A 12,485-nucleotide genomic window follows, 5' to 3' on the forward strand; every position below is an offset into this window, starting at 1 on the left:
CATTTTTCACCCTGAAAAAATATCTGACAATTTTTATACTTTTATTATGTTGATAGTACATTAAACATTAAAGTACTGGTTACCTATATTTTTAGTCAATTTGTAATACATGCTTGGTATTCTTTTTCTTTTTACAAGCTCTTCTGAAGTGTGTAGACTCTTGCATAGCTGTGTCAAAGAAACCACAGAACAATAAATACTTGCAGCATAATCCAATAACCCTATTTACAACAATTGACTCTTTTAATTAGTCACAGAGAAATTCAGGGAAGTAAAGACTGAAGAAATATGAAAGTTGTTAAAGGCTGCAAATGGTTTCCAGAATTTTTTTTTTTTTTTAAAGAAAGCATTTAACTGAAGAACATAATGTGGCAATCCAGTTAAAGGGTTACATTTTCTTTAGTGAAAAGAGCAGGGACTGAAGTCATAACAGTCACCGAACCAGCCAATTCTTTTTTAAACCAGCTGCCATGTTCATAAATGTGCTATTTAAAAATGGACACAATCTAAGTTAAGTTTCAACGTTAAGGAAATACATTTGAGCAGAAAGCTTTGCACTTCCTTGTTTTAACAGCTTGCCAACATTATGAAAGAAACACTGGGTGGGTGGCTTTTCAAGCCAAAGAAGCAGCTTCACAGATGTTTATTAAAATATGAACATTATTTTATAGTTCCGTTTACGAAATCTGTGATTCCATCTTCTTTTCTGTCACTCAGGCAGATTTGTATGCTAGCCTTCTGTCCAGGACATGCCTGCAGATCTTCCATTTTACACTCAGAAAATTCTGCTTCAGTTTAGACATATCCTGAATCTGTTAAATCTGCCTTTTTTGGGTCTGGAATTTGTCTGATTTTGATGCATAACTGAAAATAACCAAGAGGGAGTAAGATTCAAGGGAACTTCTTGAAAGAAGTGAACCAGCTGAATAGACCTAGATTCACAAAACATGGATAATCTATACCTATCTGTGAATGAACAAAGATGCTGCTTTCCTTGGTAAGAAGAAATTATTTTTCTGTCTTCTCAACTGCCATTTTGTATGTGTAAAAATGTTTTGTAATATGCTAGTAATAATTTGCTATTGCCACATTTTAATTCCGCCCTTTCCTCATACCTAGAAGATTCAATACATTATTTACGTTATAATATAACATAACAAATCTATAATATAGATTTATTAATACATGTATAATAGATTAATTAATCTATAAATTATAGATTTATAATTTATAAGAACTGATGCTTAAAAAATATATTAGATAGGCTTGATTTGATTTTTATTATGAAATAGAGGTTCTGGATTTGTTTTACAAACATATGTTCCAAATATTATAAATGCTTTTTTAAACATGTTTGTTTAATTACAATTATTTAATTATGATTAAAGACTATATATACACATATGCACACACACATATATACGTACACAGACACAGACACAGTATCTGTTGTGATCTTGTGGCCCCAGATGACTTAGTCTAGGATCAGTTACAGATAGCATGGCCATCTGGTGAACATGGATGGATGGATGGATGAATGGATGGATGGATGGATGGAAAGATATAAAATGAAAGGATGTGTACTGATCACAAAGTTTTGATGTCTCTCTCTCTAACTGGCATTTCATAAAATAACCTGTTAGATTCAGATCAAATTAGAGATTGTTCCATTTATTTCTTCCCTTAATTAGCAATGGAAAATCATGGGCAACTGCAATTTAAAAACAGAACAAAATGAAACTTTTATTTAGGAGTGAAACTAAAACTATAAAGCACCTTTATAGTTTTTGTTCTGTTCTGTTTTTTAAGAAGGGAAAACTGCCTGTCACATTTTTGGTTTTTAACAGAGTTATGAAATGTGCAGGCACAATTTTTCTTTCTGTGGATTTTTCTTGCAGCCTGCTCAATTTCAAAGAGGTATGGATTGTTCAGTGATCATATGTATACATGAAGGATGTAAAGGAAAACACAGCAAATAATTTCCTTTACATCCAAAAATGCCTATGGGATTTGCAAACATTGTAAATACTTACCTTTCTCTCTCTTTTTTATACATGCACCAACACACAACATCTTATCTACTCTTTTAAATGGTCCACTCTTGTCTTCTCTTATCTAACGCCATTCTCATCCTCTCCCTTCTTTTAGAATTTTCTAGAACAAGATCAGAATGTAGCAATTTTCTACCAAGATTCTATACTTATTCAGCATATTTTTTTTCTGAGAAGATGATCTCAACCTTGTTTCAACCATTTCAGAAAGTTTCTTTTCTTTTTTTTTTTTGGCACATCATAGCTGCTTACCTACAGTATAGTTCAGTGCTCTGCTTAAGTAAATTACACATAAAGTGCTTTGGACTGCCTGCCCTAATCTCACAAGTGAGCTGGATCAGTCATTCTGTCTCACCTAACTTAGCTCACAGGTTGTTGTTGTGGGAAAAGTAGAAGGAAAAGTAGAAGGAAGGAGCATCATGTAGGTTGCCTTGAATTGTATAATATGAAAGCAAGATGTAAGTTTAATAGAAAGAAAGAAGAAAAAGAAAACAAGTCAATGTAGCTCTTTTTCTGTCTTAAACATGCCTTGCATTTTTTCACATCTGTATATCAATATTTCTGTGAAATATTACTGAAAACTACTGAAATACTGCATAGACTTTGAAATCCTTTCGTATGGGGATTATAAGAGGAGTACTGATTAGGTGGCATTGAAAAGGGAAGCAATGCACAGCAGGAGTAAATAATCTTATGCAATATACAGCAAGGATCATTTGGTATGACCCATTAGGTGTCTGGGAGAAAAGTTTTTACTGAAGAGCTGGATATTAGAATGAGCTTAAAGACAAGGAAAAGGAATTGAAGGAGGTCTGCAGCACTGAACTTTTCATTATGGCGAATTGTAAAAGTAAAATATTATTCACACAGTGATCTGGGGACATATTAAAATATAGAAGAACAGCATAAATAGAGCCTTGAAGACTTCTGGGAAAGATATTTCAATTGTGCACCACAGAGCTTTCGAAGGTTGTAGGCTAGACGGGAAAATCTTTAAAAATCCCAGAAGGCAAAGGGAATCAACCACTTGGGCACGGTTGTCAAGAAAACTACATGGGGTTGTCCATGAAGTCACTAGCACTTGATTCGAAGGAGGTTTTTCTTCCTTTTCCTGCAATTCTATTAATAATAGAAGAACTTTGAATTATGCTACAGTGAATGTAAGATGCTTGCTGTATTGATTTTGTGCTCTTCTTGCACTATTAAAAACTACAAGACTCAGGCGTTCAGATTCAGGCATTAGGACTGCATGAAGCCCTCTGAAATTTTGAGTACAATTCCTAGAACTCCTCCAAAAATTGCAACATAATTGTGTTGACATTATCTCATTAAATCATTTTTTTAGCCACATTTAGATTTGGCCTGGTCCATCTCATCTCTCTTCAGAAAAACCATTCAGTGCTCTGATGGAAGATAGAATTGTAGCTCAACATAGGTGGAAGCTGTGACATTAGAAAAGGTTCGTTTAGTATGAGAAATCTTTGATAGATATGGGCAATCCTATGGATCGGATATGGACAATATCAGGGCCCATGGGTTTTAATAGATATTATCATACTGTACATTGAAATCAACATGAACATTAAAGTTACAATCCTTTATTTTCTTATTTGAGAATAAGACATACTGAATAAGACTCATAATTGGTTACGAATAGTAATCCATATTTGTTTTGATAAATTCAACTCTAAGGAAGTAGTGGATAAAATACTTTTAATTTGCTTTAATGTTGGAAATCATGGCATAAAATATAATGCGATTTGTAGGGTAAACCACTGTGTATGTCTGTTTAGAAGAAAAACTGTTTTTGCAATGTTGAAGTTTTACCAGTTAAGATTTAAGAAAGGAAAGCATAAGGAAGCAATGTGCTTGGGTGACGGAAAAGTATTTTTTTTTAACTTAAGATCTGGTTACCTTTTATGTCAGCCTTTCCCAATCTGGCCTCCTCCAGATATGTTAGACTTCAATTTGCAGAATTATGTCAGATGAAGTCCAGACAAACTGGAAGAAACCAGATTGGACAAGATTATTTTACATCTCAGACAGGGCATCTATGGGTATCTACAGCAACTGACATTTTGTCAAAATGACAGGATGAACATTGAGATATCACAACTTAGGCTTTGCTGCTTACAGACAGGGTGCTTACAGACATTGTACAGGGTCACAATGCAATTTCAAAAGGGGCAGAGTTCGCATTGTGAGGCTGCAATGCCCGTTTTGTTGTTTGTCCTGCTTGCAAACATTTATAGGAATCTCAATCTAAAAAAACAGAATACAGGATTTGTGAGGGAGATGTATCTATGAAATCATTAGGAGTGAATTCAATCCAAGTGTGTCTTTACTTTTTATGCCGTCTTCCTGAAAATAGCTACTGATCATCATAATAAATGTTAAATGTATTCAGAAGGACACAAAAATACACAATTCTCAAATATATATTTAAATAGAATCAACAGCCAAATAAACATGCTTAGGAATGTATTGTTCTAGAAGTACTTAGTTCAGAGAAATGTATGAGGGTGAGGATGAAAAATGTCTTATTATATGAATGCTCTTCTGCAAGTGCAGAGAGATAGATTTTATAGAATATAGATTTAGTGGATTTAACAATTTAATCTTATTCTGTGCTAGACAGATTTTCTCAGAAATACACTCTGACTAATGCAGCATAGAATGGACTTACTGCTGTCCACGATTTGGAAAATATATTTTTGTTGATGGATCCTAATATCACACCTGATTTTTTTTGAAGTCTCCTCACATTCCTGGCTCATATTGATAGATTTTTTTCATAAATACCTTAATTGTAAGCCAGTTATTTCTTTTTTATATCTGTCCATCAGATTTTTGTTTAAGTGAATAATTTTGCACTTACTTTAATTTCATTCTCTTACTTACTTCTCCAAGTTACCAAGATAATTTTGAATTTGCCCAATTTTCTGTCATCTACCAGTTCAATAAACAATTCCTCTATTTCTTTATTCAAATCATTAATAAAAGTTAAGAAAAGTAATGGAAAACAGTGAATCTAGGACTGATCCTTGTGGCACCTTATTTGATATGCCTATATAATCTGGAGATGAACCAGCAATCAGCATTCTCAAATATACCAACTATATATCTATATATATAATGTGGATCCATTATTTTCATGCCATCTATGCCACAGTTAAAAGGGACGCCATGGCTCAGTAGCTAAGACACTGAATTTGTCGATCAGAAGATTGGCAGTTCAGCGGTTCGAATCCCTAGCACCATGTAACGGAGTGAGCTCCCATTACTTGTCCCAGCTTCTGCCAACCGAGCAGTTTGAAAGCACATAAAAAATGCAAGTAGAAAAATAGGGACCATTATGGTGGGAAGGTAACAGCGCTCATGAGCCTTCGGTGTTTAGTCATGCCAGCCGCATGACCACGGAGACGTCTTTGGACAACGCTGGCTCTTCAGCTTAGAAACGGAGATAAGCACCGCCCCCTAGAGCCGGAGACGACTAGCACGCATGTGCGGGGGAACCTTTACCTTTACCTTATGCCAGTTAATCAGTTTGTAAACCATGGAGTACTGCAGCAAATGCTGTCCTGAAGCAAGATAGATTATATTAACATAACTTCTACTCTTAAGGAAACTCCATATTGGTGTAGTGGTTAAGGGTTTAGGCTAAAAAGCAGGAGAATGTGAATTCTAGTCCTTCCTTATGCATAAAGTCAGCTTGGGCCAGACATTCTCTCTTAACTCTAGGAAGGATGAACTGGCAAACCATTTTGGAAAAATCCTGCTAAAAAAACTTTGTGGTGGTGGGGAATAGAGAAGGCAGTTGCCAAAAGTAAAAACTGAGTTGAAGTGTCTAATTTTTGGCTTCACTGCTTCACTCCCCACCAAATAGCTGATGGGCATGCAACCAGAAGTAGCCTAATTTGATGACAAATGGAAAACATTAGGTTTTCAAAAAGATGTGTTTTACGTTCAGATAAATGCCTAAATATATGATAGCAAGCAAGAACATAGTGTAAGAATTTAAATCAGCATTTAGAAGACTCAGAGCATTCAACAAAAAACATGTGGTCAGCCTTTCTTTAATGGAAATCTAGTGTCTTGTTCATTCCTTCAGTCAGGCTTCATCCCCTCTCAACACAGCGCTGGAGAGTCTAGAAATAAACAAACGCAGCCCTTTTGACTCTCATGAGCTGTTTATATCAGGATTGCATCTGGTTCCCCCAGGGTTGGTAAAATATGCCAGTTATATGCAATAACAGTCTGCTCCATTTAAATCAATTAAAATTCACTCCGTGACTTTACTGGGCTTCAAAATAAAGACTGTATCTTTAACAGAAGGACTATTGCAAAACTGAAAATATCTTAAATGGTTAGGTGTTTGTACTTTAATTAATTGACTAAATGTACACAAACTTTCATATGAACAAAGTAACCATTCTGTAGATGAGAAAAAACAACACATTTTAGCTGAGTTCACATGACACAGGTGGTTCAGTGGCTAAGACACTGAGCTTGTCGATCAGAAAGGTCGCCAGTTCGGTGGTTCAAATCCTAGTACAGGTCTCCTGTGTGAGCAGGGGGTTGGACTAGATGACCTCCAAGGTCCCTTCCAACTCAGTTACTGTTAACTCATGGTTAACTGAGCCATGTTTTGTGAAACTAACATTATGTATTCATAAGACATACAAGAACCCTCAAGTAATCATTGGGTTGGAGTTTGTTTGTGATTGGTTGGTTGTGGTTCTACATATTGCCTATTTATAATGTCACAGATGACAATAAAATACTGCTATATACACTTCAGATAAATTCCTTATACCGTATGTGTATTTGATTACCCATTCCATACTCCAATTTTTCCACCATCAACAAAGCAACCTTGAGACGGCTGGATGGAGAAACAATGACAAAATCAGCAAATCATCCAGTAAATATCCATGATAGAAGGTTGACCACCAAGTTGGTTTTTCTCCATTCTAATCAAGTATTTTAGCTATTAATACTCCAGTTAAAAAGAGAATACAAATCCATGGGAAAAGGTGCATTCAGATTGCAAATATGTAAATAAGAAAAAATTTAAACCAGAGAAAAAGAAATACACTAAAACATACATAAAATAGTTTTAAAATAATTTGGAGGAAGAACACATACATATACAGTCCCTTAGGAAGAAACAGTCTTGTTCCAACCTAACTAGAGTCATTCCCAAACTTTCATAAAGTAGGCGGACTCCAGTCAGCCTTTTACTCTGATAGCAGGGTGATAAATGCAGTGGATGACAGTAGAAACTAAAAACTATCCCAAAATCAGGAATCAGCAAAAATACTATCCAAATCCAGATAGTCATTAGGCAATTGTTTAGGGTCTCCTACTTGAGCAAGGGGTTGCACCAGAAAACCTCCAAGGTTTTCCAACTCTTTTATTTTATTATTCTGTAATCATCAAAAGCACCAAAGGCATCTAAGCATTGGGAAGCATTTGGGAGTATGTAACTAAATAGGAGTCATTTTCCACCTAACTTATTTTCAAGCAAATGGGTATATCTTAAATAAATTAATGCAAAATAAAAGTTAATCTGTCTAATAAAATGCAGTTGTGGTCAAGGAACAAAGCTAGCCTGAAGATGAACTTTTCCACTACAATATTATTATTGGTGTGACCAATTTAAATAATGAAAAATAATACTTTGGTCATGGACAAAGCTTAATATAGCAGCAATCATTTTAAAAATGACATGAAACACCATTGTTTCAATATTGCATGCTTTTGGGATAATTATTGATGTATTTAAACTAAATGCAAAAATAATAAGTAAGTGAAATAAAAAGTGAAAAAACTAATTAATTCTCAATGAGGCTGAGAAACAAGTTGGCTTTAAATAGCAATAGCACCTAGACTTATATACCATTTCATAGTGCTTTACAGCCCTCTATAAGTGGTTTATAGAATCAGCATATTCCCCCTAACAATTTGGTCCTCATTTTATTGACCTCGGAAGGATGGAAGGCTGTATCAACCATGAGCTGGTCAGAATCAAACTCCTGGCAGTCAGCAGTGAGTTAACCTGCAATACTGCATTCTAATTACTGTACCACCGTAGCTCATGTTACTGTTACATTATAAAAATCAGTAATTGGTTTAAATTTATTTTATTAGTTTTGAATTGGGATCTATAGGTGGAAATCAAATACTATCTTCTATTGAGATTGCAAAACTCACTTCCTAGAGTGAAATTCCCAATCACTGTGAATGCAAGCAAACTCACTTGTCTCCATCATCTTAGATGAGGCATGGACCAAATCGAAGATATTTGTTTATCAGTATCATTTCACTACATGGCACTCTTCAAAGAAATTCAAGTATAGCTTGGATTTGGAACACTGAGTTAAGAAGGTAGAGGGTTTTTTTGTAGCTATTAATATATACACAATGCCAGTTCAATGTATTTTGAAAGAATATAATGGTTTAGTAAAATTTAATTAAAAAAATATTTCAGAATAGAATGGGACTAGATCTTTCATAATTTGTTCCATTTTACAAATGGATTATTTTTCAGTTTTGTTGAGCTTTACAACATTGCCACAACGTATGGACAAAATCTGTTCATTACATTTCCAGTATTTTTTTTTAGAAAAAGAATTACTCATTTTAGCAATCAGGTTTAGAGTGATATATCAATAGTAAAAAATATTGCATCAGAGCTCTCAGAATAAAATTCAAGGTAAATTTTAAATTCTTTTTCCACTGAAATTCCCACTTTGCATCCGTATGTTCATATTCTGCATCCATTTAATCATATAGTCTTAGATTTGTTCAGGTTTTGGTAGAATCATAGAATGATAGGGCTGGGAGTCTTCTAGTCCAATCTTCTGCCCAAACAATTGTCTGATCTTTTTTTGAAACCTCCAGCGATGGAGCACTCCAGGAGGAATTGATTGTTCTGTCAGGAAATTTCTCCTTAGTTCCAGCTTGGATCTCCCTCTAACTGTTCTTTTAAGTTATATTTCATTAATAAATTATAAATTTATTATAGATACTGAAAATTTTCAGTATTACAAGACTTTTCTTGTTCTCGTCATTTTTGTTGAAGCTGTGCTTATTGTACAATATTGTAACCGATTAAGTGTGGAAGAACACTGTGTAGTAAGAGACTCAAAATATCTTAACTTTGTTCCGTTAACAATATAACCTTGCAATTTGTTATCTCCCATTGAGCAAGTTTCTTAGTGCCTATATCTTTCTAAAAGTAGACATATGATAGCAAAACAAGCAGGGGAAAAATAAGACTTACTCTTTTCCTATATTTATCCTAAACATTTAGTAAACTACTTAGCATTGCATAGTTCCTTATGTATTGATTTCTGTGTATGAACTGATGATATGTTATCTATGCAGTACCCTTGCAAGCCCTGCATCGAAGTGATGGAACCATAAGGAAATATAACCAATTCTGAAATCCATGTTTTTTGAAGTTTGGAGCTGCTAAACCCCGTTTTGATCCTTGGCTTTTTTTTTTAAGGACAGCATATAATTCATTATTCCCATACTGATAGATTTAGGTCCAACATACCTAGAAGGCATAGAATGGTGAACTGATACAGCATTGATACCATATGAAAAAGTATTGGGGGGGATTGGGGAGGAGGGATGACCAAAAAGGGGCAGGACCTTGATTGCAGTTATAGCTAATGTTTTGACCACCTCTGTAAATCCCCTGAAATTTAGTTGGTATTATATGTGTGTGTGCATCTGTCTTAATGAATTGTGGGCTTTTACTAGTTTATGGTTCAGTGTATCCATGTAGAACTCATTAGCTTAGTAGGTAGATTACATATGCTGTTAAGAACTAAACCAGAGTTTCTTCAGGGTTTTAGGTAAATTTTGTCAGCTGATGGGAGATGCCATGTAGTCAGTCGTTTCATCCATGGACACTGGTTGGTATTACTGATCTCCCCAATTATCTTCCATTTTTGCTCAATTAGGAAGAAAAAAAAAAAATTTCTTTGCACAACTCCTTTATTACAATTTCCTAAACAGGGATCTTAGATTGAGTTGGGCCTGTAGGTAGCAGCCCCCTCTTCCCTTCATCATATGGAGAAAATACAGTCTTTCCAGCCTGCTCCCAAACCAGACTACAACAACTATATTAAATATAAAGAGTTTAAAAAATATTTAACATGAAAACTAAAGGGTACCTTCGAGACCGACTTCTGCCACCAATAGCCTCCCACCGGCCAGTTCGCTCCCACAGAGAGGGTCTCCTCAGGGTGCCATCAGCCAAGTTATGTCGGCTGGCGACACCCAGGGGGAGGGCCTTCTCTGTGGGAGCCCTAGCCCTGTGGAATGAACTGCCCCCGGAAATGCGTAAGATCTCTGACCTCCGGGTATTTCGCTGTGCACTCAAGACCCCGTTGTTCCGCCAGGCCGGGCTATCAACATAATAATTTTAAATTGGGGTTTAAATTTCTGGGGTTTTAAATTGAGCCGAATTATTTAATAATTTTAAATTATTTTAATTGATGTTTGTCTTGTGCTTTTAATAGGCTGTACACCGCCCTGAGTCCTTTATAGAAATAAAATTATTATTATTATTATTATTATTATTATTATTATTATTATTATTATTATTGAATAGCAAATTATTTAGACAACAGGAAAATCTACTTTTAATGCATTTTTAATACAATTGTTGTAAGGGAATAAATGCAAATGCATATGAACTGAAAACTATTTTTAATCGTTCTCCCAAAGGGTGTAAAACGAAATAAGCTCTGATTCTTTCTTTAATGAAATTACATGAGCGTACTTTCCCATTCTGAAAATCCTTCAAACCAAACGCTTGCATTTTAAGACATTCATCATGCTCACCCTCAAATTCTTTAAAAAGTTTTGTTGTTTAAAAAAAACACTTTAAAAACCGGTGCTTAAAGTCGAATTCGGCAGACAAGGGCAATTAGGAAAAAAAATAGACTGCAAGTGTGTGACAATGAAAGAATAACAGAATAACAAGAATTGGAAGAAGAGACCTTGGAGGTCTTCTAGCCCAACCCCCTGCTCAAGCAGGAGACCCTATATACCATTTCAGATAAATGGTTATCTAACATCTTCTTAAAAATTTCCAGTGTTGGAGCATCCACAACTTCTGGAGGCAAGTTGTGCCACTGATTAACTGCTCTAGCTGTCAGGAAATTTCTCCTTAGTTCCAAGTTGCTTCCCTCCTTGATTGGTTTCCATCCATTGCTTCTTCTCCTGCCTTCAGGTGCTTTGGAGAATAGCTTGACTCCCTCTTCTTTATGACAGCCGGGGAAAAGACTCGGCGGCGCCCCCCCCCCCCCACTTCCCTTGGGGCTTTTTTCGCCTTGCGTTTAAGGAGGAAAACCACTTTCCTGCGATGCCGCCATTCCCATAAACAGCGGGCATTGGGGGAAAGGGTGGGAGCCGGGTGGGCGGGGCTTCTCAGGAGCCCCTCCTTCGGCAGGGGCTACCCTGGGCTCTCTTGTTGTTGCTGGGGCTTCGGCGTGCGCTTCGCGAGGAGAGGCCGCCCCCTCCCCGCCTCCTCGCGCTCGATGGTCCGTTGGAAACCCAGCGCGCGCTCGGCGTGAGGAGGCGGGTCCGGCTGCGTCTCGGCGTTTGAGGCCTTTTTGCGTGCTCACGTGGCCCCGCACGAGGCAAGGATTTCGACAGGCGCTGTCTGTCCGTCGCTCAGATATATATAGACAGTAAAGTGCCTCGGTGTTATATTCTTCACACACACACACAAACACACACACATTGCGAGTATATGGCGGTCACTTAATGGATTGCAATTGTTGGAATCGATAGAAAGGCGCCTAGCGAAAGGATTCCGGAGTTAGCAGTACAAGCGCTTTGGAGAGGATCGGTTGCTCTCTCAGCTTTGCTAGATGTAGTAATAACAAAAGAGATCGAGGTTGTTGGAGAGCTGAGCATCGGGCATCTCGAGGGAGCTTTCGGTTGCACCCTAAAGGCTCCAGTTAAGGATTCCTCAAACAAAGAAAAATTTTAATTTAGCAGCCCAAAGGAAAACATGAAACAAGCTATTTTCAGCTGGATCCTGTGGAAGTTTAATTAGCAATTGACACATAACTGTATATGAAATCAACTCCTATCCTAGAGAATAAATGACATTCAGTCTGGGCCTTCTGCCTAGAATCCAAAGGATTGGCACCATTGCTAAAAGTCTCTGAAGATTCTCAGTCATCCAGGTCATGGTTGTCGCAAAGTTGCTTTTTCAAGAGGCAACAGGACTTTCTGGTTTGTCTTGAAGATATTTCACTTTTCATCCAAGAAGATTCTTCAAATCTGAGAGCTGAAGAAGTTTCTTGGATGAGAAGCGGAATGTCTTCAGAGAAACACCAAAAAGTCCAGTTGCCTCTTGAAAAAAGCACCTTTGGGGTTGGCATCATTAGCTGGTTGACT

The 12,485-nt window shown here is 36.5% G+C and overlaps 1 long non-coding RNA gene across 1 annotated transcript in view; it reads left to right on the forward strand.

Annotated features, from left to right (window-relative positions):
• The first annotated feature begins 418 nt into the window (after positions 1-418).
• Positions 419-12,485, forward strand: part of LOC148115075 (uncharacterized) — a 31,963-nt gene continuing 19,896 nt past the window's right edge. Inside the window, exon 1 of the long non-coding RNA XR_015732106.1 lies at positions 419-997. This is a non-coding gene — a long non-coding RNA (uncharacterized LOC148115075). The remainder of the gene's footprint in view (positions 998-12,485) is intronic.

Source organism: Pantherophis guttatus, chromosome 2 (assembly GCF_059756535.1).
Source record: "Pantherophis guttatus breed Tessera chromosome 2, ASM5975653v1, whole genome shotgun sequence".
Taxonomy (NCBI): Eukaryota; Metazoa; Chordata; class Lepidosauria; order Squamata; family Colubridae; genus Pantherophis; species Pantherophis guttatus.